The sequence below is a fragment of the Myotis daubentonii genome, chromosome 19, assembly GCF_963259705.1.
Source record: "Myotis daubentonii chromosome 19, mMyoDau2.1, whole genome shotgun sequence".
NCBI classification, from domain to species: domain Eukaryota; kingdom Metazoa; phylum Chordata; class Mammalia; order Chiroptera; family Vespertilionidae; genus Myotis; species Myotis daubentonii.
In genome coordinates, this window is record NC_081858.1 from 7,178,638 (window position 1) to 7,198,997 (window position 20,360).

At 56.3% G+C, this 20,360-nt stretch overlaps 1 protein-coding gene across 1 annotated transcript in view; it reads left to right on the forward strand.

Moving 5' to 3' along the window:
- The first annotated feature begins 490 nt into the window (after positions 1–490).
- Positions 491–20,360, forward strand: part of NOS1 (nitric oxide synthase 1) — a 156,226-nt gene continuing 136,356 nt past the window's right edge. Inside the window, exon 1 of the mRNA XM_059677244.1 lies at positions 491–734. The gene's annotated coding sequence lies outside the window, so the exon portion shown is untranslated. The remainder of the gene's footprint in view (positions 735–20,360) is intronic.

Genomic DNA, 20,360 nt, shown 5'->3' on the forward strand with positions numbered 1-20,360 from the left:
GATTTCTTACCTGAAAAACCATGGCCTACTGCGCAGGCGGCAGCTAAGATCCCTGACTTGGCATCCCTCCTGCTGTGTGATCTGAGGGAAGAAGCTTCACTTCTCTGAGCCTACGTTTCTTCATCTGCAAAACGGGGTTAAAAAATACCCACCTCTCCGGGCACGAGAGTTTAACGGGAGACGCGTGGGCATCGTGCAGGGCCTGGGTTATAGTAGGTGTTCGATAAAAGATGGTCTGGGGGTCCTTCAATGTGCCGAGGTCCACAGAAGGAGACTGGCCCCTCCAGATCCAGCGAGGCCAGCCGGGCCACTGCAGACCCAGCACGCACGCTCCAGGCTGTCCCCAGCCAGCCCGGGGAAACCTGAGCCACGCTCCCGGGTGGAAGCTCGCACTACTGCTGCCTCTGAAATGAAAGAAAGGTCAGAGCCGGGGGAAGCAGGGCTGGGTGTGCAATGGCGGTGGTGGCAGGCGGGGAGGAGGGTCGGCCGCTACCTGCCTGCCCTCGCTCCTCCCCAGGAGCCTGAACCGGCCAGGCCTGGGCGCTCAGGGCTTGGCCTCCCAGCCAGCAGAGCCGCCTCCCAGCCTGCCCCTGGGGAGGGGCCACCTGGTGTCAATTAAAGCCCAGCCACCAGGCCGCCCCGTACCAGGCGGCTGATTAGTGCCGCCGGCTTCTCCAGATGGGAGCGCTGCCTGAGGGGGCGGCTGCCACCACGCCACGCAGGCCCAGGACCCAGTGAGTACGGGCGGGGGCCCTGCTCCCCAGCGGCGGGGCCTGGCGCGCCCAGCCTGGGCGTCCGGGGAGGGGGTGTCTCCTGTGTGCAGTTTGCTCTCCGGGGGCGTGAGGGGCCTCCCAGCATCTGCGACCCCCTTCGCCTCGGCCTGACTTGAAGGGAACCCACGGGGACCACACGCCAGGCCAGTGTCCTTCTCCCAGGGTCGGACGGCAGCAGGGCCACCCCCAGGCCGTGCCAAAGGGGGCCTGATGGGTGAAGGAAGGCTTCAGGGCCCCGACTCTCTCCTCGTCGCCCCAGTGGAGCTGGGCCTTGCGCCGCCTGTCTAAGCATCCCCGGCCCCATTCCTCCCACCCGCCCGCTGCGCCCAGGGGTGGCCGTTTAGGGGGCTGGGCCGGACACGGCCTGGGCGGCTGCTGCCTGCGCCGGAGGCTCAGGAGGAGGCCACGTCCCGGCGCGTGGCCAGGCCACGGAGGGCTGCCCAGGAGCACGGATGCTCTGGGCCACTGGTCCAGCCTGCAGGCGGGGCAGCGCTGCAGGGTCTGAGCACCTCCTGGTTCCCAGGGGGGTCAGTCCCCCAGTGGCAAAGGAGGGGGCCCCTGCCTGCTCACAGCACGGAGGGTGGGCGGGGGGGTGTCAGAGAAGGAGGGACAGCTCCGCACCCCCGAGCAGGGAGGCGCCGTGGCTTGTGTCGGGGCTTGCGCTGTGGACTCAGCCTCAGCTCCGGGCTGATAGAGGTTCCACCGTTCAGGAAAGGGGTCCCTGTGTCTCATCTCTTGGGGGCACACCAGGTGGTCCGTGGTGCCATCTGCTCGGCACAGAGGCCAGGGGTGCTGGGGAGGGATACAGGGCCAGGGACGCGGAGCGAAGCTGGGTGCGTGGCCACATGTCTGTGCCACATGGGGCGCCTCTGGGAGATGAGCAGGACCCCCAGGTGCCGACTGGGGAGGAGCCGGGTCCCGGCAGAGCTTGCCCAGGAGGAAGCGCAGCCACGTGCCCCGTCTGTGTGAGGTTGTACTGCTGCCAGCGCCGTGCGGACGAGGCTCCCTGGCCGTCCCTGGTCACTGCGGTCTGCTCCTGCGAGCTCAGTCCATCTGGGTGAGTGTTGGCCCAGGGCAGCACCCAGGAGCTGCCCGCAGGCCAGCCAAGGGTCTTCAGTGCTGCCCTCGGGGCCCTGGCTCTGTTTCCCAGACCCCGTCCCCCCCACATGGCTGAGCCTAGCCAGGCTGCTGGTTGACCTCGAGGGCTTGGTGCCTGGAACCCGTGCCCGTGACTCCGGGGCCAGTGCAAGGCGGCGGGCAAACGCTTGCCCAGCTGAGGCCCAGCTGCTTTCTGGGAAATGGTGTGTGTAGCTCATTTTCGTCATAAACATTCCTCCCAGGCCTCCTGTGGGCTAGGACTTGGGCCTGGAACTGGGAATGTGATAGCAAAGCTGAAATTCCTTCCGTCACTCAAGAGCACTGGTGGAGGGCTGCCTCTCCCGGGGCAGCAGTTCCACGGTGGACCTTAAATCCGCTCCGTCCTGTATTCCTGCGTCCCCTCCACCGTGTTTGTCAAGCTCTCACTGTGCCCCCAGCTCTGTCGGCTGCAGATACGCCCGCGAACCTGAGAAATGAGAACCAACTCTCTCTTCCAACTTTCCCTGCTGTCTGTGACCGCCAGCCTGGACTTGGGAGAGAGCCAGGTGCTTGCAGAAGCAGAGGGACATCGGGGTCCCTCCCCGGTCCCTTTGCAGCAAGGGATGGGGCCCTCTTTGGCCCCGCAGCTGCCTGTCCACCCGGAATTAGAGGCTCCCACTAGAGCCAGGGGTCATGACCCGAGGTCCCTGGGACACACCCACAGCAGAATAAGGTGAGCTGCACTCACATCCATGTGTAACTTCCCTTTGCAAAGGACAGTGTGATAACTTTGATGATTAATTATCAATTGTGTCCAAAGCACTTGCGGGGTGATCAATAAATACTAGAAGGTACCGTTTATTATGTGCTAGGAGCCAGGCTCTGTGCTTAGCACTTTATAGATTCACTTTACTGAACTCTCAGATGGAACCTCTGTTACTTGCCCATTTTACAGCTGCAGAAACTGAGGCTAAGAGGGGCTCATCATGTGGCCAAGACCTTTCTGATGCCAAAGCCCATGCTTTTAACCTCTAGGCTAGAACCTTCAAGGAGTTGCCAGTTAGATGGAGACTTAAGCAGGACATCTACACACAAAATTTGGATGGGCAGCATCCAGGGGGTGGGGGTGGGGGGATAAAAGTTGCAAGACAGCAGAGGGATGTTTAGTCTTACTGGCCACGGAGACTTTTGTTCAAATAAACCTCCTGGAAATGGATTAAGAGTTCTGGGTGACCCTAGGGAGGGGTCCTGAACAGCCCAGGGCCCTCTGATCCCCTGCTCTTGAGGGCCTCTGAGGTCCCTCGGTGAACCCCTGGGGTGTGCGGGCAGCTGACAAAGCACTTTGGTGTGGAGTCAACACCAGCCAGGGTGAACGGGACAGGGGAGGGCCCCCAGCAGGTGATGGCTGAGGTGGCCTTGGAGGTTCAGAGGGAGCTGGATAGGAATTGAGACGGCAGACACCTGGGTAGGGGGAGGATGAACCACTCATTCATTCATTCATTCATTCATTCATTCATTCACTCACTCGTTCACGCATTCGATAAGTATTCACTGAGCGCCTCCTGTGTGTCAGGCACTGGTCCAGGCACCAGGGTACTGTGGTGACTACGGAAAAGCACGCTCCTGCCCTGGCCGGACCCGGGTCCCTGCACGGCCCGACCCAGGAGGCCCGCGGAGTGGGGCAGAGAAAGGGCTTGTCATCCAGTACGTGCACGTGAAGCGCCCACTGGCCGCTGGCCTGGGTCACACAGCAGGCAGGGCAGGCCGGGTTCCCTGGACGCGGAGCCTGAGATGTGACGTGCTGCGCGTGTGTCTGGACGCGGTGCTTTGTAGAACGGCAGCCGAGGGGCTGAGCGAGGCTGGGCCACACTGGAGGTGCCGGGCCGATTGCGTGGGGGCCTGGGGAGCAGGAGCCGCATTGCAGCGTGGATCCCACCTGCCACGGCGGGCGGCCTCCGTGCTGTGGCAGGCTGTCCTCAGTGGGGTGAGGCTGTGATGATTTTCTCGGTAAGCCAATGTCCTTACATCGTAAGGCAATTCTCCAGAAAAAAATAGGTCAGCAGCTGGTGAATGGGGTATTGGCCTGGCACACCCTGGGCAAGGGACCAGCGTCGTCTCCCCTGCTGCTGCGGAGTAGCGGCTGGTCCAGCCGGGAGAGAGGGCGGGCAGGTGAGGACAAGAGAGAGGGCGAGCTGCCCCAGGGGAGAAGCACAGGGCTGAGGGGTGCCACACCGAATGTGGGAAGTCGGGGAAACGAGGGGTTGAGAGTTTGGGTCCTGGGTTCAAATCCTAGCTCCGCCAGCTGCCAGATGCTGCCCCCTTCATCCCCTCCCCGCCCCCTCCGGCCAATCACTTCTCTCCCGGAGCCTCTGCTCAGTTCTAGGACGGAGATGTTACTTGGGTCTCCCTTCTAGAACAGTCGGTAGGATTTGGTGTTAATCGCGCAGCCTAGTTCCTGGCACGCGGTTGCTACTGCGATGGTGCCGATGGCAGTGTTGGTATGGAGCAGCGGTTCTCAACCTGTGGGTCGCGACCCCTTTGGCGGTCCAACGACCCTTTCACAGGGGTCGCCTAAGGACAATCCTGCATATCAGATATTTACATGACGATTCATAACAGTAGCAACATGACAGTTATGAAGTAGCAATGAAATAATTTTATGGTTGTGTCACAACATGAGGAACTGTATTTAAAGGGCCAGAAGGTTGAGAACTTGGTGTGGAGGCTGGTCAGACTAAAGCCTGTGTCCCTGCGGCAAGCCGCCCTTTCCTGCAAACTCCAGAGGCTCCAGGGGGTGCGCCGGCGGTGGCTGCAGTGGCAGGTCCCGGAGAGGAGCAGTCCTGCGGGCCCTGCAGGAGGGGGAAACGGTGGGTGGGGGGGTGGGGGGAGCTGGGCAGAGTTGGCTCAGGAAGGGCTGAGAGCTGGAGTGGGGCCAGCCCCCCATCCTCTCCCACACCTCAGTCTCAAAGCCCAGAGGCCTGGTCTGAGCAGACCCTCTCCTCCTCCATTTCTCACATCCTCATTCATTCATCCATTCACTCACTCAGTCACTCACTCATTCACTCACTCATTCACTCACTCACTCACTCATTCACTCACTCACTCATTCACTCACTTACTTACTCACTCACTCACTCACTCACTCACTCACTCAGTCACTCACTCACTCATTCACTCACTCAGTCACTCATTCACTCACTCAGTCACTCACTCATCCATTCACTCACTCACTCACTCAGTCACTCACTCACTCATTCACTCACTCAGTCACTCATTCACTCACTCAGTCACTCACTCATCCATTCACTCACTCACTCACTCAGTCACTCACTCACTCATTCACTCACTCAGTCACTCATTCACTCACTCAGTCACTCACTCATCCATTCACTCACTCACTCACTCAGTCACTCACTCATTCACTCACTCATTCACTCACTCACTCACTCACTCACTCATTCACTCACTTACTTACTCACTCACTCACTCAGTCACTCACTCACTCAGTCACTCACTCATTCACTCACTCAGTCACTCATTCACTCACTCACTCAGTCACTCAGTCACTCACTCACTCAGTCACTCACTCACTCATTCACTCACTCAGTCACTCATTCACTCACTCACTCAGTCACTCACTCATTCATTCACTCACTCACTCAGTCACTCACTCACTCACTCACTCACTCACTCACTCAGTCACTCACTCACTCAGTCACTCACTCACTCACTCACTCATTCACTCACTCACTCAGTCACTCAGTCACTCACTCACTCAGTCACTCACTCACTCATTCACTCACTCAGTCACTCATTCACTCACTCACTCAGTCACTCACTCACTCATTCACTCACTCACTCACTCACTCACTCATTCAACAAACGACCCTGGAACACCAGCTATGCCTGGCTCAGAGGATGCATGTGTGAATGAGACAGAAGGGACCCCTCTACTCATGGAGCTCCAAGTTCCTGCTGTGGCCATCAGACACCAAGGACAGGGGACAAAAAGAGGGACATCGCCAAGGGGTCAGGTGGACGGGAGCTTGGAGCAGTTCCTGGGCGCGGGGACGGAGGCCTGGAGGCGGGGCTATGAGGGCGTGAGCTGGGCAGTGGACAGAGCGTCCGCTCTGCTTTCCCCAGAGTCCTGCTGGGAGGGGCGGCGGCGTGGGCCCCAGCAGGAATGGCTAATTGGAAGGACACAGCATGTGTGTGAGGGGCGTGTGTGATGGTTTGTATGCGTGCAGGGATGTATTTGAGGGCATGTATGTGAGAGTGTTGAGTGTGTATAAGCATGTAGGTCTGGGAAGCAGCATCTGTGAGGGGGTGCGTGTATGTGGAGTTGTGGGGAGTCTATGTGTGAGACTGTGTACCGAATGGTGTATACATGGTGTGGAAGGGTGTGTACGAATGAGCTTGCACACGTGTGCTATCTATATGTGAGCATTGTGAGAATGAGCGTGTGAGACAGTGTATGAAGGATTGCATGAGGCGCATGTGTGTCTGTGTGAGAGTGTGAACAGGTGTATATGTGTCCATGTCTGCATCTGTGAACATGTATACCTGTGAGTATGTATGTCCTGTATTTTTTCTCAAATTCCAGATCCTTAGCATGAGAAGCTCATTCCTCCCTCTCCCTCCCCCACTTGCCTGAATAACAACCCCACCTCACATATGCACAGCCCTCTACAGTCGTCACAGCCTCTACAGTCGTCACAGCCTCTACAGTCATCACAGCCTCTACAGCCATCACAGCCTCTACAGCCGTCACAGCCTCTACAGCCATCACAGCCTCTACAGCCGTCACAGCCTCTACAGCCGTCACAGCCTCTACAGCCGTCACAGCCTCTACAGCCCCTCAGTGCTTCCTCCCATTGGGCAGATGTGGGCACTGAGGCCCACGGGCCCGGAGGGAGACAGTGGCCGTGCCCCAGTCGCAGGAATTGGTCTCTGGCCAGAAATGGGCTCCGACTCCTTATTCCCATAGCTCTTCTAACTCAACGGCTTATGCACAGCACAAGGTGCCTCTTCAAAGCCCACACAGTTCATTGTATTAATTCTTTTGTCCTTTGATTCTATTTCTTTCTTTCTTCTATTTCTCCCCTGGTTCCACTTCCGTTCCGCTTCATTAGGAATAAATGAGGCTATAGCTTGAACACATCCCTCAGCCCCCTCTGCCAGACGCATTTTAAAAATCACTTTTGAATTCAGAGGGAGATTCTTATACAAATGTTTACACCAGAGTAGAGTTCATTATTCAAGAAAACACGGCTGGGGGAAACCCTTTCGCAATGCTCGCCGTGCCTCCCTCGGAACAATGCGTTATAAAGAGGCGTTTAGTGCTCACAGAGGAAAACCAACGACCTCAAATAAAAACCAAATATTTTCAGGTCAAAGCCCAAAGCAGAGAAAACAAGTTCTGTCTTAGGAAGCGGCAGGGCTGTTGGCCTGGTTCCCAGCGGTTTGGGGGAGGAAGTGCGTTCTGGCCACTTGGCCCTGCACACTGAGCTGTGCCCCCCGACCTTCCTCTTCGTCCGGGCACACACTCTGGGCCTCCGCGCCCGCTGAATATTTGAGAAGGGCTGACCAAGACGTCCTGCAGGACGGAGGGTCAATGCGGGGATACAGGCCCCCATGGAGGCCGGCGGGGTCTGAGCTTTGCACACCCAGCCTTGGGCATCCCCTCCAGCCCAGGGCCTCGCCCCTCTTCCAGCCACGACCCCCCTCCAGCATCCCAGCTTGGACCAGGGAGGAGCTGGGAGGGAAACGTCCTGGGGACTGTGCCTGTGTTGCTCTGGGACAGGGACAGAAAGTAAAGCAGGAAGGTACGCCCCTTCTCCGTCTCTCGGTCTCTGCCTCTCCCTCCCTCACCGCTCTCTGAGCATCTCTGCCTGCCTCCTCACTGCCACTCTAGCGGTAATACTGCTGTCACACCTTCCCCATCCCTGACCTCATGGACGGCCCCATCCCCTCTGTAACCTGGGCAAGGCTGGGGTGATCTCATCTAACATTCCAGGAGCCAGGGGCTCCGAGAGGTCAAGTGGCTTCTCCGAGATCACACAGAGCCGGGCCTTACCCCCCAAGACTGTTTTCCAGTCCAGAGGGTTCTTTCCCACGACGGCATGGAGGCTCCCTGCCTCCTTCCCAGGCGTTTCTCCACTCTTGGCCTCAGATTCCCTTGTGTTCTCTTGACTGGGCTGTGAGCTACGGAGACAGGAACATCAGGAGTGGGTGTTTTTGTACCATTGGGCGTCTCTTCCCTCAGCCCCACAAGATAGCAGTGTTAGTAGCGGTTACCACTTAGCAGGTACTAGTCAGTGTTTATGTATTTTTTAAATTAATTTTTAGAGAGAGAGGAATGGAGAGGGAGAGACAGAGAGAAACATTGATCAGCTGCTTCCTGCACAACCCCCAGCAGGGATCGAGTCCGCAACCCGGGCATGTGCCCTGACCGGGAGTCGAACCAGTAATCTTTCAATGCATGGGACGATGTCCAACCAACTGAGCCACACCAGCCAGGGCTAGTGAGTATTTTAGGTGCTAATTTAAGGGGTGGGCACACCCCATCCTTATGAACCATTGCTGGAAATAGGCGCAGACACATTTAAGGACATAACATTGACTGGCCGGCCGGAGTGGAGGGCCTATCCATAGACAGGCAGGAGAGAAGCTACGCATTTAGAACATTAACTCCAAATGGGCAACGGTCTTTGAGCTGTGAGCGTGGCCTGCAAAATGGCACGTGGCTCAGCGTCTTTCAAACACGAGCTGCTTTTAAAGGGCACATATTTTCACAGGCACCTCCCTCCCCGCGTCGCCAGGAAATACTTTTATGTTGCTGCTGCTTAAATGTGGACTGAGGCAATATGATCCCCTTACAATATATAAAGCCCAAACAAACCCACAAATTAAATGCAATCACAACTGCAAAACACATCAAGGTTGGATTCAAAGCATGTCTGCGGTGGGCAGAGTGGGCGTGCTCGCAGCGCGGGCGCGGGGCCCGCTCCCTGGGTGTCCGCTGGCCTCGGCCCCCAGGGTCCTGTGATGGCTTCACTGTCTCCCCTCCTCACACGGCTGGAATTCCGTCCGTGCTCGTGGTGCCCCGGACTTGGCCTTCCCCAGCCGCAGCGGCTCATTCCGTGTTGGGGCCCCGGCCTGTTCTCATTATCCAGCTGCAATTAAAGCAGGACAGCTCGGCCCAGTCCCCTTCATCACAGAACAGTCCCTGGAAATGTGTCGCCATTCTTTTTAAAAATATATATACATATATTTGTATTGATTTCAGGGAGGAAGGGAGAGGGAGAGAGAGAAACATCAATGATGAGAGAGAATCATTGACCGGCTGCCACCTGCACGCCCCACACTGGGGATCGAACCCGCAACCGGGGCATGTGCCCTGACCGGGAATCCAACCGTGACCTCTTGGTCGAGGCTCAACCACTGAGCCAGGCTGGTTGGGCCGTGTGGCCATTCTTAGTGATAGGATAGATACCAGCGAATCCGATGGTAATGTCCTATAGGTAAATACACAATGATATCGCTTGCAATACCACCCCAGCATTTTATGAGCCCCCCTGTCCCACAGGGAGCCCAATATCAGGAACCTAATTTCACGTGCATCCAGTAATAGCGGGAGCAGGCGCTAAAGTTGGGGAGCCCGTTGGGAGGTTATGGTGGCATTACCAGTGGATGCCAGGAGGGCTCCCAGGGCTCAGGTGGGGAGGAAGATCTGGATGAGGTTCTGGCGGGAGGCCAGGCGGGATCTGAGCCTGGGTGGTGATGCCCAGACCGCTGGCATGGGGCTCCTTGAACTTCCCCAGCCCCAGGTGCTGTGGGGGCCGCTGGGCAGGGACAGGCCTCGGCTGGGTTTTCCCAGGCGCCGGCGCCCTGGGCCTGGCTTCCCTCGCTGCGTCTCCCCTGGGTTTCTTTGTCGGTTCCGTGAGAATAAGCCCTCCCGCCATACTTGGCAGTGTGGACCGGGCGTCGGGCAGACCCGTCTGAATTCCAGCTCTCTGACTTACCAGCTGGGGCTGTGTTTCCTAGGCTGTGAAGGAGAAATAGCGTTCGGACCTTCCTACGGTTATTGTCAAGGTCGAATGCAGTTGTGTCTGCAAAGGGCTGGGGCCAGCGTCTGGAACTTGTGAGCCCAGCAGCCTGTAGCTCTGCCCCTGTTGCTATGTGACTGGCCCACCAGCTGCACCCCTTCCTCAGCACCTGCACATCCATCTCTGTGTCCCTCCCCATCCACCTGGGTCCCAGCTGCCTCAACCTGTGGCTCCTGCTCCCTGTGAAGCCTTCACCAACCACCTGAGCACCCCCCCCCCCCAGCCACTCTCTTCCCCACAGCCGGCTCTCAGCCTCGTTCCGAGACCCCTTGGCGTCTCACGCAGCCTCCACACCCCTCCTCAGAAGTATGTTTTCAATGCGTAAAAAATTACACACGGGGCTGCAAGGGAGCCGATTATATTGAAATGTCGTGGCAAACATGTATGTTAAAGAAGCAAGCATGATACGGGAACATGTGTGTTCTCTGTGAATGGACTAACGAACCAGAGTAGCTTGGAGTCCGTCGAAACAAAAGCTGTGCTTTCCAGGTGGTGAGGAGCACAAATGTTTGAGATATTTGCAACAGCTGCACGGTGACATGCACATGCCTATGATCTCTACCCGTGACGAAGCCACAGGTCCGGTAACACCCACGTGGCTTTTGCCTGTGTTCGTAAGGAAGGCCGAGGCTGCACTTCAGGGAGAGGATGGGAAAGTGAAGAGGGAATTATTTTTCCGGTCCAGGTTCGCGGCCCCTCCCAGTTGTATCCACAGGCCCCTGGCTCCAAAGTCGACAGTGTTAATTGCCGTGTGTTGGCCTTTCGCCCTGACTCTGTTAGCTCTGGGGTATCTCTATGTGAATGCGCAGGATCCTTCAGACCATACACATGGTTAAAGAAATAATCAAATCGGAGAGAAAGCCTTGTATCTGTCAGCCGTCCCCGCCCCGCCCCCCCTCCTCTAGGCCGCTTCCCAGGGCTTCCTGTCCGCTGTCTTCTGTTTGCCTGTGGTTGTCTCCAAACCTCTCAGGCCCGTGCTCATCATTGGTATTTGTCGATGTTCCCACCTTAGACCTTATCTGTTGACATGCCTGCCCTGTCCTCCCAGTGGAGGTCCACCACTATTTTTAGATCCACTCCGGTTACCGTGGCAACTTTACGACCTGCCTTTGCTCCTTTATTTCTTATTCCATCCACTATGGGCGCTATATTTTGACTCCTCGCGATTTCAGATGAGATGCTGGTCCTCCACCTTCCTTTCCTCTCCGCCTTCCCTGCATTTTCCATGTTGATAACTCGCTCTTGTATGTGAGGCCCTGAGTCCCTACGACAATGATAAGCTCTGGAAAGCAGGGGTCTGGTGGAGTTTTCTCTTGTCTCCCGGGGGCTGTCACATGTACCCCCTCACCTGGCTGCCTCCTGGGCAAGGAGCCTCCAGCCCCCACCAGCACCAGGGGAGGGAGTGGAGGGTCCAGTGCAGTCCATTCCTACCACCCGGCCGAGGGGCTCCGGGGCCCATGATTGTGCACATCGGTCTCTCCTGGCCTGGGGCTGAGAGCCCCCAGCGCTCCAGGGACTAGTGACCGCCTGCGTGGTCAGCTTCCCTCCGGGCAGCATCGCCAGCTTTCAGCCGGCAGGAGATGGTTCGGGGCGAGGAGACGGCACAGGATGTCAGAAGGCTCTTCATGCCATTCCCAGGTGCGGCCACGTGCCGTTCCTGTTCAGAAAATGAACCCGTTTTCTGGGAGAGAGCTCTCCTGCAAGAAAGATCTTTCTAGAGCTGTCTCTCTTCACTCAGGTCTCCTGAGCAGCCATCCGAGGCTCCCCACTCTCCTGGGACAGAGCCCAAACTCAGCTCCACCCAGAGCCCCGGGTTCTAGCCAATGCTCATTCCTTCCCGCGTTACGGCAGCACAGCTGGTCCCCAGCTCAGGGCTCTTCCTCTTTAAGGTCCTGTGTGCCTTTGCACGTGCCATTCCTTCCCCCTGGACGGCTCTTCTCCCCTCACAGCATCCCCTACCGGTCCTCCCGCTTCGCCCAGAAGTGCGCCTGACCCTCCGAGGTCTTGCACCCTCCCACAGCCTCCGTACTCACCGCCATCGTAGCTCTTGTCATCCCTGAGTCGAGATGACCTGTTCACTGACTTGTTTCCCCCAGTGGAATGCGAATTCCTTGAAGGTGGGCTGCATGTTCCTAAAGAGAAATGCACACACACCCTAAGCTGGGGAGCCCCTCAGGAGGGGGCACCCCACTGCGGGCTCGGGCTCCGCCCTCCAAGGTGAAAGCCGGGCAGTTACCCACATCGGCATTTCAGTGACCTTGGACGTTGGAAACCCACGTGACCACAGATGGCCAGGTTTCCAAGTCTGTGTGGACAAGGACGGGCTCTCAAGCATTTGGGAGTTGATCAAGGCAACCCTCACCACGGCTCAGAGATCTCCCTCGTCCTAAGCCTTGCACGAAGCCTCTTACATACATTAGCAATTTTTAATTTTATTTTTATTGATTTCAGAGAGGAAGGGAGAGGGAGAGAGAGAGAAACATCAATGATGAGAGAAAATCATTGATCGGCTGCCTCCTGCACGTCCCCTACTGGGGAACGAGCCCTCAAACCAAGTGTGTCCCCTTGACCGGAATCGAACCCGGGACCTTTCAGTCCGCAGGCTGATGCTCTATCCACTGTCCCAAACCAGCTAGGGCTACATTAGCATTTTTTTTTTCAAAACACATTCTATTGATTCCCTACAGAGAGGAAGGGAAAGAGACAGCCAGAAACATTGATGAGAGAGAAACATCGACCAGCTGCCTCCTGCACACCCCCCACTGGAGACGTGCCCGCAACCAAGGCACATGCCCCTGACCGGAATCGAACCCGGGACCCTCCAGTCCCCAGGCCGAAGCTCCATCCACTGAGCCAAACCGGCCACGGCTACATTAGCATTCTTGAACGAACAAAGCAATCCCGCCCATAAACCCCATTCTGCAGATGAAGACACTGAGGCTCAGAGAGGTGACGTCACTCACACGAAGGCATTCAGGAAGTGGCAGAGCCAGGATGTCAACCTGGGGCATCCATTCTAACAGCCGTTGTCCTCATGCGAGAGCATCCCTGTGACCAGGGCCAGCTGTTGCTCACACCCACAGAGAAGTGCGCGGGATGGTGTCTTTGTTGAACCAGAGCTCACGGGGCTAGGCCAGTGGCAGAGGGGACGCAGTGGGGTGGCTGGCCCGAATGACCCTGACCAGGTGTCCTCTGCTCCCCGCCTTGGGGTGCACTGTGTGGGCTGCGTGCTGGGCGGAGCCTCCCTGAGCCCCTCACTCCCAAAGCCCCCCAGGTTTCCGGGGCAGGACCCCCCTGGCCGGCTGCATGTGGGCTGTGCTCGCAGTGGCAGAGCAGGCGGGACAACACTGCTAACGACAGTTCGGGGCGCTCTTTAATTGGATGGGGGGTCTCGTTCCTAGAATTCTGAGACTATCTAATGACAGGAGAAGCCAGTGGGCCCCGAGACAGCGGCTCTGTCTCCTGGAAGGAATGTCCCCCCCACCGCCGCCCCCCGACTTTGATGGGCAGGGAAACAGCAGCCTGACGGCCAGTGGCAACGTCCTCCCACACCCAGGCCGCAAGACCCACTGAAGTGGGCAGCTTCAGTCCCCGCCCTCTGGCTGCCATCCACGGGGCTTCGCCTGAGTGACCAGCTCATGCCAATTAGCGCCCTTACCATGGACACTGTTTCCCGCGTCATCACACCCACAGGATGTCAGAGATGCATTCAAGCAGAAAGGAGGGGAGAGCAGCCTGCAGCTGTGCCAAGGCCGCCCCTTGCTCAGCCCCGGAAGTGCTGGGGACCAGGCGCACTAGTGACCCCTCTGGGCGCCATGGCCCCACGTGTGAAGTGTGACAGGCCGTGGCAATCCTCTTTGTGGCTGGGCTGTGGGTATTCACCATCTTGAACAAGAGGCATGCCAGCTTGCTGGGGCTGCCACACGCACCCCGTGCCCTGGGCGGCTTGGGCAATGGAAATGCATCATCTCACAGCCTGGAGGCTGGAAGCCCAAGATCACGGAGTCGGCTGGGGCGGTTCCTCTGAGGGCTGGGGGCGAGAAGCTGCTCCCTGCCTCTCACTCTGGGCCTGAGCCCTCCTGGACTTCTCAGTGGCCTTCTCCCTGTCCTCACACTGTCCTCCCTCTCTGCCTGTCTGTCTCTCTTCACGTGGTGTTCTCTTTATAAGGACACGAGTCCTATCAGATTCCCTCTCCCACTCCGGCATGACCTCATCTTAGCTAATTACATCTGCTACAGCCCTACTTCCAAATAAAGTCGCATTCCCGGGTCCTGGGGTGAGGACTTCGATATAGGGATTGGAGGTGGGGCAGGGGGAGCCCAAGTCAACCCGTAGTAAGAAGGGGACTTCGTAGCAACTTAGAAACGTGCAAGTATGACCCCTTCTATAAGGGGTCAACGGACAGAGACAAAAAGAAGGACGGTGAGAGGAGAGGGAGAGAGAAGGTGGCTACAAGTGAGTGGTTGGGACCAGAGTGTACAGGACAGTCTGATTCTTCCCCCTCCTCCCCCTCTTCCTCCTCATCCCTCTTTCTCCTCTCCTCTCCCTCTTCATCTCCTCCTCCTCCTCTGTTTTCTCTTCTCCTCTCTTTCCCCCCTCATCTCTCTCCTCCTCTTCCTCCCCCACCTTCCCCGTCTCCTTCAAATAAGTGAACAGTGAGGTACTTGGGCATTTTGAAGATGATTCCTTTATATGAAAGAATGCATCCCTACAGACAAGGGAGTTGAGTAGCAGGACCCAGTGGGCAAGGGAAGCTGTTGGGAGTTTAGAAAACCGTGTTCAATGTATTTTGCTATTTTATTTTATTTTTATAGAGAGAGAGGAAGGGAGAGAGAAAGAGAAACATCAGTTGGTTGCCTCCCACAAATGCCCTGACCAGGGGTAAAAACCCACGTCCTGGGAATGTGCCCTCACTGGGGAGCGAACCTGCACCTTTTGGTGTAGGGATGACACTCAGTCGACTGAGCCACACCTTTTAAAATCAGAGTATTCACTTACTGCTTTCCTTCTCTCTCTCTCTCTCTCTCTCTCTCTCTCTCTCTCTCTCTCTCACACACACACACACACACACACACACACACACACACCCCTAGGTTCCCTAGAGCTGTGGATCTTAGGTTTCAGCATAAATCTGACCCACCAGGGACTGGAGGCTGGGAGGCAGGGATGGTAAAGAGAGAAGAGCCTGGAGACGAAGGCAGGTCTGGGTCAAGGAGAGCCTGCAGGATTAAGTGAGAAAATGCACATAAAGAATGGTGCCCAGCCCGGCCAGTGTGGCTCAGTGGTTGAGCGGTGACCTATGAACCAGGAGGTCATGGTTTGATTCCTGGTCAGGGCACATGCCCAGGTTGTGGGCTCAATCCCCAGTGTGGGGCATGCAGGAGGCAGCTGATCCATGATTCTCTCATCAGTGATGTTTCTATCTCTCCCTCTCCCTTCCTCTCTCAAATCAATACAAATATATTTTTTCTAAAAAAAGAAGAAAAAAGAATGGTGCCCAACAGAGTAAGGACTCAACAAAGAGTAGCTGTAATTATTTCATTATCAACTGTTAATTCTTCAATGACCCAGCACCTACTTCATGCCATGTCCTGGGGACCCAGTGAGCAAGATGCTGTCCCTACCCTCAGGGTGTCACAGGCGAGCTGGGGAGGCAGATGGGTATATAAAGGGAGAGCTTAAGCGTGTTGCCCAAGGTCACACAGCAAGTTCCTCCTGGCCAGGATTTGAACTGGGGTGTGCCTGGTGTCCCTCACAGGCATGGACAGTGGCCAGGGGAATGTTTGTGGGGAGATGGAAAAGCTACGGTGTGGACGATGAGAACCGCCGGGGATCCCCGGCCCCACCTGCCAGCCAGAAACACGGAGCCGAGTAACATGATCAGGCCTGGAAATCTCTCCTTGGCATGGAGAGACCAAGGGCTGTGAGCGCGCGTGTGCATGTGCGTGTGTGTGTGCGTGCGTGCGTGCGTGCGTGCGTGTGTGTGTGTGTGTGTGTGTATGGGGTTGGGGAGCTTGCCTAAATAGCCCAGATCACAAGGCTTGTGGTGCTGGGTTTGGGATGGCCACAGGGTCATGGGATCATGTGGGAGGTGCCAGCTGAGATGAGAGAGGTACACGGGGCCTGGCCTGGCCCGGGGCCGTCGCTAAAGGGCAGGGGTGAAAATAGCCCTGGCCCGTCAGGAGCTGCAGGCGAGCGGCCTTCAGGAGGCACATGATGGACCTTTCGACTGAGAGCTCCGCCTGCCCCGACCTTGCCACGGCCAGAGGAGCGCCTGCTCAGGGCACAGTATTTATATAGCAGAAGCTGGAGGCAGCCTCTCAGGACAGGAGCAAATAAGCAAAACGCAGCCTCTTCAATGGCCATCGCTGCTTCAGACACAGCTCTAGCCTACATGCATTCAGATGATGAGGTCTAAGCACATCCTGTAGGGTGAGAAAGTTACAGAACGAGGTGTAAAAGGTAATATTAATAGGTATTTAACATTTGTACATATGCAAAGTAGTGCTCTATTTACTCCGTCGATACTTATAGTAGAGGCCTGGTGCACGGAATTCATGTCCCTCAGCCTGCCTGCACCCTCTCCAATCTGGGACCCCTTGGGGGATGTCCGACTGCCAGTTTAGGCCTGATCAGGATGGACAAGTCAGACACCCCTCTCACAATCCGGGACTGCTGGCTCCCAACTGCTCGCCTGCCTGCCTGATTGCCCCTAACTGCTTCTATCTGCCAGCCTGATCACCCCCTAACCACTCCCCTGCCAGCCTGATCAACGCCTAACTGCTCCCCTGCCAGCCCAATCACCCCAACTGCCCTCCCCTGCTGGCCTGATGGCCCACAACTGCCCTCCCCTGCCAGCCATCTTGTGACTGTGGGTGCTGCCATCTTTGAGGGCGGGGCAGTCAATTAGCATATTCCCTCTTTATTAGATAGGATGGGTCAATATAAAGCAAGATTGAAAAGAATTCAGTGGAGAGTGCCTTTGGGAAGCAGTAAGATTCGAGGATATTTGGTCTTTTTTATTTTAACACTCCCCTCCCCTCCCCTATATGACAGAATTATTTTCAGTAACAAGGCCGTCATAGAAGTATTATTTTCATGGTTGATTCTTTGATTTTAAACCAATCATTTTAAAAGGATAAATTTCAGTTTTAAAGCCGTCTTCAAATTCAGTAAAATAGATAAGAAATGAACTAAAAATTTGTGCTTAACAAAAAACAAAATATTTTCCTAGCCGTTTACACCCTGTTTCACGCTTTTAAATATAAATACATTGGAAATGCCACTCCACGTGGAGGCAAAGGAGAGAAGTAACAAAAGTGCCGTTTCTTCGTGTCTATACTCCTGTTTATTTTGAATCTACTATTTAAACATTAGAGCGTGTATTAAACCAGAGGCTGGAGACACACACTGAGCCAAAGTGACTTTGAACAATTCTAGGCCATTATGCACTTTTGAATTTTCAAAACAGTCGTGGGGAGCTGAGTCTCTTGGGATGGAATGATAGGTCAGGAGATTGCACAGGAGGCTCCTGGAATGCCAACCCTAGTGCCTGTTCACCTACCTGTCCATCCACCTCTCTATTCCTCTGCCTGTTGTCTATCCACCACCCATTCATCCATCCACCCATCCATGCATCCATCCACCCACCCATCCATCCACCCATCCATTTATCCATCCATCTACCCATCCATCCACCCACCCACCCATCTATCCATCCACTGACCCATCCACCCACCCACCCACACATCCACCTATTCATCTACCCACCCACCCATCCACTCATCCACCCACCCATCCATCCATCCATCCACCCATCCATCATCCATCCACCCATCCATCCATCCATCCACCCACCCACCCACACATCCACCTATTCATCTACCCACCCACTCATCCATCCATCCATCCATCCATCCATCCACCCATCCATCCATCCATCCACCCACCCACCCACACATCCACCTATTCATCTACCCACCCACTCATCCATCCATCCATCCAGCCAGCCAGCCAGCCAGCCATCCATCCACTGACCCATTCACCCATCCATCCACCCACCCACCCATCCACTCATCCACCCACCCACCCATCCATTTATCCACCCATCTACCCACTCATCCATCCATCCATCCATCCATCCATCCATCCATCCATCTATCCATCCATCCATCCACTGACCCATTCACCCATCCATCCACCCACCCACCCATCCATCCATCCACACATCCACCCACTCATCCATCCATCCATCCATCCATCCATCCATCCATCCATCCACTGACCCATTCACCCATCCACCCACCCACCCACACACCCACCCATCCATCCATCCGTTTATCTATCCCACTCATCCATATATTCATCTATTTGCTGGTCTGTCTAGCCCTCCTCTCATGCATCTATTTCATTCATCCATTTATTCCACGAATATTTATTGAGCACCTGCTGTGTGCCAGGTACTGTGTTAGGCCTGGGACATTGCTGGGAGCAGGACAGACACAGTCGCTGCCCTCCTGAGGCTGACCTTCCAGTGGGCTACACAGCAACAACAAACGGACAAATAGGCAAATGTGTAATCACAAGGTGGGTGAAGACTCGGGGGGAGACAACCAGGCTTGCTGCTCGTCTGTCCGTCTGGCTGACCACCGTCTGCTAGTCTTCCTGCTTCTCCTTGCACTTCCCGGTCCGTTCTGCTACCTGCCTGGACCAGCCCCCAGGCTCCCGTTCCACCAGAGGCTCCTTCCCAGAAATATCCTCCACTTGCCCAACTGTGAGAATGACTGGTGCACCTGTTACAAAAACACACGGCAGATTTCTAGAACCCTCCTGGAGGTCCTCATGGAACCTGCGTGTCTAACAGGCTCCCCATCTGGGCAGACAAGCAGCAGGGGCTGCCCAGGGGTGAGGGAGCCGTGTCTCAGCTCCACCTTCTCCCCCACCCTCAGCTGCAGCCCTGAAGCCTCATGTGCAGCCCCGGGATCACGGGCACAGCTGGGCCTGGGTGTCAGGGCCCCGGACACACCTGGGCTGTTTCTCACGGCCCAGGGCCCTGGGGGCGGGCTCACTGAGGCCGGGGTCAGACCAGCTCGGTGCCAGGCTTCCAGGAGCCGGCGGGGAGAGGTGCCCTGGATTCCCTGGGCTTCCCAGGAGGAGGAGGAGCCTTGAAGGGTCTCAGCAGCCTCCGCAGGTAGGAGGCCTGGGCTGGCAGGAGCCCAGCCATTCTGCCCGGCAGGAAGGTCCTTCTGCCAAGACTGTGCAGGTGAGGCCCCGCCCTGGTACCACCCACCCTGACAGTCCTGGGCAGAGTCTGGTTCATTAAGGGAATCACCATTGTGAGCCCCGGAGGGTTGGGGGGGGGGGCAGGGCAGGTTTGAATGGGCAGAGAGGGTTGGAAAGGCGGTCCTGGGCACTGGGGCCCCTGTGCCAGGAGAGATCCAGACCCTCATTCCCTGAGGCTCATGGGAAGGACACTCAGAGTTTACAAAACTCACTGCTGTGTTTTTCATGCTGGCAATGAACGAGTGAGGCTGCGTTTAACACCCACCCACGACGGGGCCTGCGAGTATGTGTCATGAGGAAGCGACAGGACCTGTTTTAACTGTTGACTCAGAGTGCACCACAGGCTCATGGCCGGGGCTGGGGGCAGAAGTTAAGCGTTTGATGAGGGTCATCTGCCTGAGGGCCGATCGCTGTATCTTGGTGTCCATGTGAATGACCGTATTCAGAGATAACGTCAGGTGTCTGGGTTTGGGGCTCCTGCTCCCTGCAGAGCAAGCAAGACCCATGGGCAGGTCATTAGGGGAGCCTGCTGGTGAGGGAACCTGGGACATGTAGCTGGATGAGGCAGTGAGCTTGGTGGAAGCATCTCATTTAACCTGGGGAAACCCGGGGGGCTTCCTGGAGGAGGCAGCTCTAACCTGGGACCTGAAGGATGAATAAGCATGAGCGAGGTGAGGTCTCCCCACCCTAAATTTTAATGTTAAAAAGAAGGGCGTCTCAGGAGGAAGGAATAGCAGGCACGAGCCAGAGAAGACTGGAGCCTGTGGTATGCGAACTGAGGATGGCGAGGTGGGTAGGCAGATGCGGAGACGCAAGGCCACTCGGGTGTATCTGGGAGCTGGAACTGGAATCCGTGAAGTCAGCTCAGCCAGACTTGCTTTACTTAGAGATACTGCCAAGGTGGTTTTTAAAAATTGCATACATCTATGTTCTTTGTAGGCAAATGGGAAAATGCAGAAAAGCAAACTGATCAGGGGTCTTTGTCACCAGGAGTGCAGCAATGCCCGGGAGTGGGAAATACAGGGGCAGCCTGTGGCGTGTCCTTCCCACCCCAAATCTTAAAGAACGGCTGAGCCAGGTGGCTGGGGGTCAGGCTCAGGAGGACTGTGTCTACGGAGG